Here is a 6,053-nt window from a genome sequence, read left to right as displayed (position 1 = left end):
CTTTAGAGAGAGTACGTAACTTGACTAAAGTCACGCAGCTAATAAGTGGCACAGCCAGCCAGGACTCTTTTTCTTTTGTTTGTTTGTTTGAGACAGGGTCTTGTTCTGTGGCTCAGACTGGAGTGCAGTGGCACAATCTCTGCTCACTGCAACCTCTGCCTCCTAGGTTCAAGGGATTCCCCTGCCTCAGCCTCCGGAGTGGCTGGGATTACAGACACACGCCACCACGCCCAGCTAATTTTTTTTTTTTTTTTTTTTTTTTGTATTTTTAGTAGAGACAGGATTTCACCATGTTGGTCAGGCTGGTTTCAAACCCCTGACCTCAAGTGATCCACCTGCCTCGGCCTCCCAAAGTACTGGGATTACAGGCATGAGCCACTGCGCCTGGCCCAGGACTTGATAGATAGATAGATAGATAGATAGATAGATAGATATAGATAGATAGATAGATAGATTTTTTTTTTTTTTTAAGACAAAGACTCATTCTGTCTCCCAGGCTGGAGTGCAGTGGTGCAGTCTTACCTCACTGCAACCTCTGCCTCCTGGGTTCAAGCAATTCTCATACCTCAGCCTCCCAAGTAGCTAGGACTACAGGCATGCACTACCACACCCAGAATTTTTATATTTTTAGCAGAGACAGGGTTTCGCCATGTTGACCAGGCTTGTCTCAAACTCCTGACCTCAAGTGATCTACCCACCTCAACCTCCCAAAGTGTTGGGATTACAGGCGTGAGTCACTGCACCCACCCCCAGCCAGGACTTTAGAGTCAACAAGTCAAGTCTTTCTGACTCTAAAAGCTCTTCTTAACCTCTAGAAAAAGTAAATATTCAACAATAGGAAACTCCTCACATCTATTATAACTTCAATATAACAGAATATTATGCAGCCATTGCAAATTATGTTCTTGGTTAATTTTTATTGACTAGAAAATGCTTATATTTTAATAGTAAACAAAAGAATAAGCAAGGTGCTGTGGCTCATGCCTGTAATCCCAGCACTTTGGGAGGCCAAGGTGACAGATAACTTGAGTCCAGATGTTCAAGACCAGACTGGGCAACACGGTGAAGCTCTGTCTCTACAAAAGATAAAAAAAATTAGCTGGGCGTAGTGGTACATGCCTGAAGTCCCAGCTATTCCAGAGGGTGAGGTGGGAGGATCACCTGAGTCCGGGAGATGGAGGATGCAGTGAGCCATGATCATGCCAGTGAACTCCAGCCTGGGTGACAGAGCGAGACCCTGTCTCAAAAGCAAACAAACAAAAAAATAAGATTCACACTAATGCATACATTATTATCTCAGCTATGTAGAAATATAAACATTTATGAGCCGGGTGCGGTGGCTCATGCCTGTAATTCCAGCACTTTGGGAGGCCAAGGCAGGCAGATCACGAGGTCAGGAGATCGAGACCATCCTGGCTAAAATGGTGAAACCCCATCTCTACTAAAAATACAAAAAATTAGCCAGGCGTGGTGGCAGGCACCTGTAGTCCCAGCTACTCAGGAGGCTGAGGCAGGAGAATGGTGTGAACCCAGGAGGTGGAGCTTGCAGTGAGCTGAGATTGCGCCACTGCACTCCAGCCTGGGCAACACAGTGAGACTCTGTCTCAAAAAAAAAAAAAAAAAAAGAAATATAAACATATATGAATACCCACAGAAAAAATGGGAAATAGTATATACAAATATTAGGATTGCTTATATTTAAATGTGGTATGACTATGAATGATTTTACATATTTCTTATTACATATTTCTGTAATGAACATGTATTACTTTTATAATCAGGGAAAAGATAACAGAAATCTTTAATACTTACAATATGACAGAGGAAATATAAAGACTTGGTTTTTATGATTAGAGGAATAAGTCCATTTAATAACTGCTGTATCCATGAACAAGGTGCAAAACCTTCAATTTGCTATCTGTTTCTGACATGATGGCTATCAGATACTCAGATACAAAGTAATATTCTCTTGCTTGCTGAATTCTCTTATTCTTTCTGCTTTATGTTGGAGATAAAGTAGAAAGTGTGTGTTTCTCATTGGGAAGTTGGCATTTGAATGAGACTGCCACTTTTCTCAGCTTAAAAAAGATAAAAGGAGTTACCAAGTAATGTTTTCTTTCACCTAAGGATGTTAGTCCCACTCCAACAATTGGAATTGATTGAACTCCTGTGCTTGCAAATTTAAAAGCCTTTTACACAGGGGATCTACTCACTCAGAATTTTACAAATCAATGAATGAACTCAAAACAAAAACCCATTACAGGGCACCTTAATGTTTATCTGTTTGGCAAGATAAACACTTGTAAACAAGCACTTTCAACTGTGAGCTTCGATAATAACACTATGAGATCTGTATTGGATGTTAAAAATTTACATAGAACTATAAAGATAGGACAAACCTAAAGGAGAAAATTGCTTTTTTAAAATTAAGTTTTCTGATCCATATTCTTAATTACATTGTATTTCATTTATCTAGACCACAGCCACTTCTCTTGACTTTTGCCTTGATAGCATTTTTATTATTGCCTATGGAACGTAACATTGCATGAAACAAGTATGCCGTTGGTATTTGATTAAATAGTACTGCTTCCTGAAAGCCTGGAAACCTTGAATCAGGCAAAAGAAATGATGTTAAATGGCCTTATGTCTGATGAACATAATAACTGCTAATTAATTTATTATTTAGCCCTGAAATTGTCAAACCTAAATCTGCTTTTTTTTTTTGAGACATGGTCTTGCTCTGTCACCCATGCTGGAGTGCAGTAGCTGAATCATAGCTTACTGCGGCTTCAAACTTCCAGTATTAAGCAATCCTCCCACTTCAACCTTCTGAGTAGCTGGGACTATGAGTGTATGCCACCATGCCCAGTTAAATATGTATATATATGTATGTGTGTGTGTGTGTGTGTGTGTGTATTTTGACAGGGGACAGAGTCTCTGTCTCCCAAGCATTGGTGCGATCTCGGCTCACTGGAACCGCCGTCTCCCGGGTTCAAGCAATTCTCCCGCCTTAGCCTCCTGAGTAGCTGGGATTACAGGTGTGTGCCACCATGCTTGGTTAATTTTTTGTATTTTTGGTAGATGACGGGATTTCACTACGTTGGCCAGGCTGGTCTCGAACTCCTGACCTCAAATGATCCACCCGCCTCAGCCTCCCAAACTGCTGGGATTACAGACGTGAGCCACCACTCCCGGCCCAAATCTAAATCTTGACATTAAATTTAGACTTCAGAGTTTCATTGAGATTAATCAAACTTGAAATAAACTTTAAGAAAGATCATATCCAGGTAAAATCAGTTCTTTTGTCTAAAAAAATTAGTTATTACATTTCAACCAACAGACCAAAGGGCCTTAACCTCTAAATCAGTGCTAGACAAATTACTGATGGATCAGTCTCCGACAAAACACACACAATTTGTTGCAGACCAATACTTTGATAAAACTGAAGAAGCAGAACAATGGAAAATGAAAAAGTCATGCAAAATAGAAACACATTTATAAATGATTAGTTTCAACAGATATACAACTATTGTCAAACTTTTCCAAATGTTTTAAATCCTTACTCTCATTTTCTGTGCTTTACTTGCCATGAACCAATAACAAACAATTCTCAGAGCCATGCAGATCACGGACCACATTTTGAGTAGCCCTGCTGTCGGCTCCCTGCTCACCTTAAAGTCCCATATGTTGCTGTTTGTCTTTGGCTGAGAATCTGATTAGGGAATGGAATGAGGCTGACTTCATTATCTTCACCTGCAACTCCCCTTGAGTAGGTTTGCAGATTGTAATTATACCTGTGTGGTATCAAGATCTTTCACCTGTAGGGTCCTGATGCAACTGCAGTATTTATAAACACCGAGGCGAGTTCCCAGGGTTCAGCTGCCCATGGTTTCAGGTGATGACTCCACTGGGCAAATGTCAAGGCCGTCCGTGAACAGCATACCCAGCTGAACCAGAGGGAAATTTCCCCAAATGTTTTACTCATATATAGGTGAAATAGCTAGTAGTTCCCGCACTGTGTATGATCATCAGAATCATAACAATGGAGTTTTAAAAATATGTTAGAACCAACTATAACTGCTGACACTGAGTTTTGTACAAACTCTATTTCTAAGCGTTTTCTCCCCTCCTCGTTGGTTGATTCCAACACCACGGGGAATGGAGGCTGCCCATAGCCAGAGTCTTTAGGGAAAGGATAGAGTCTGACTGCTCAGTCTTTTCTATCAGCAGAAGGCAACAGTGGCTGCTGTGCTGTTCTGGGCTTAGTCAGCATGATGATTGCTTTGAGAATTGGCATTTCTGTAGCTGTTGCGCCTTCTCTCACACCAGCTGAACAACAGTTCTTAAAATGTGGCCCAGAGACTCCTACAATGATTTCAGGAGGTCTGCAAGGTAAAAAAATCTTTTCATAGTAGTACTAACGTTATTTGCTTTTTTCACTCCCATTCTTTCACGAATGGGGTTTACAGTGGCTCCATAACGTGTAATGATATCATTGTTCCGATGCTTAATGGAATGTGTGCTTCTGTGCTCTTCGTGTATTCTTGTAATACCAGTCTTAATTTCAAATATGATAAATATTGACAGATATAGCCTGCGTAAACTATAGCCGTTCGGAGTCTTTAATACTTTTTAAGAGTATAAAGGGGTTTTGAGACCAAAAAGTTTGAAAATCACTGCTGTAGAATTTTAAATTTAGTTAATTGTGTTTACAATGAAATGTAGAGGCAATTTGGCCTAGGAGATTTTCCTTTTTATAGCGTCCAAAATGCTATAGTAGTGGGGCCATGCCGTGGCAAGGAAACATTCTCCTCTGGAGTGCCCAGAGGAAACGCAGTCTTGCTCAAGATGCTGAAGGAATTCTGACCTTCAGAAATGTAATAAATCTGTGTTGTTTTAAGCCTTGAAGCTTTTGGTAATTTGTTACAGCCACAATAGGCCCTGAATATAGGCCAGGTGCGGTGGCTCACACCTGTAATCCCAGCACTTTGGGAGGCCAAGGCAGGCAGATCACCTGAGGTCAGGAGTTCAAGACCAGCCTGGCCAACATGGTAAAACCCTGTTTCTACTAAAAATAAAATTAAAAAAAAAGCCAGGCACGGTGGCGGACACCTGTAATCCCAGCTGCTTGGGAGGCTGAGGCAGGAGAATCCCTTGAACCAGGGAGGCGGAGGTTGCAATGAGCCAAGACCATGCTATTGCACTCCAGCCTGGGCAACAGAGTGAGACTCCATCTCAAAAAAAAAAAAAAAAAAAAAAAAAAAAAAAAAAAACAAAGGATACGAATACAGATCTGTTTCAGAGAAAACAAAGACTTGTTGAGCACCTGCTAGGCACCAGGCCATGCGCAAAATTACATAGTCAGGGCTTACAAACACTAGGATTCAAATTCAGGTTCACCTGCATTCAGAGACCAAATCCTTTTCACGAATCTTTTTTTTTTTTGTCCCCATTCCAAAAGAAAAAATGTTCTATGGTAAAAGTGGTGCTATAAACTTTTGATTTTCTCTAAGGACAACTGTAGAATTTCAGTGCATGATCCATATTGTCAGAGATCATGAATATTGCTTAGGCCCTGATGGCACCTTGATCGTATGCCCTTACTTGACTAAAGACAATCTAGTTGATATGGATGGCACTGTGGGTAACTTTACAGCCACTCAGTGTGTTCCCCTGAGCTAAAGAAAGGAGGTATTTCCCCCATGTTACTCCCTGTATTCCTAACTACGAATCAACTCTCAGGTTAGCTGCAGCATACTCATTTACTTCTGAAAATGAAATGTGAGAATTGTTAAATGTCAAGCTCTGCCTCATGAGAAGGAAATTCTAAAGTGAATTCTTATTCAATATGGGTAAGAGAAGATTATTTGCTTTTTAAAAATTTGGTGATGAAACATGCTGGTTTTCTAGTCTAAAGGAGAGTATTTACTTATATCAATATTCAACACCAGTTGATTTGTGGGAATATTTTTAAGACAAGATTGGTTTGAAAGAAATTAGGATGGATAGAATTTGCTTTGAAAGGTAGCTTAAATGTAAGCAAGGCATAAAAA

The 6,053-nt window shown here is 40.4% G+C and overlaps 1 long non-coding RNA gene across 1 annotated transcript; it reads right to left on the bottom strand.

The window, feature by feature from the left end:
* Window positions 1–897: 897 nt before the first annotated feature.
* On the bottom strand, window positions 898–3,822 carry LOC129057885 (uncharacterized). Its single transcript, XR_008522663.1, has 3 exons — window positions 3,672–3,822; window positions 1,162–1,237; window positions 898–1,076 (listed from the first exon to the last, which is right to left on the bottom strand). It is a non-coding gene; the product is annotated as an uncharacterized LOC129057885 (long non-coding RNA).
* Window positions 3,823–6,053: the final 2,231 nt, after the last annotated feature.

The sequence above is a fragment of the Pongo abelii genome, chromosome 11 (genome assembly GCF_028885655.2).
Source record: "Pongo abelii isolate AG06213 chromosome 11, NHGRI_mPonAbe1-v2.0_pri, whole genome shotgun sequence".
In the NCBI taxonomy this organism is placed as follows: Eukaryota; Metazoa; Chordata; class Mammalia; order Primates; family Hominidae; genus Pongo; species Pongo abelii.
The sequence above is the reverse complement of the archived record's forward strand: the minus strand, read 5'-3'. Positions and strand labels throughout refer to the sequence as shown.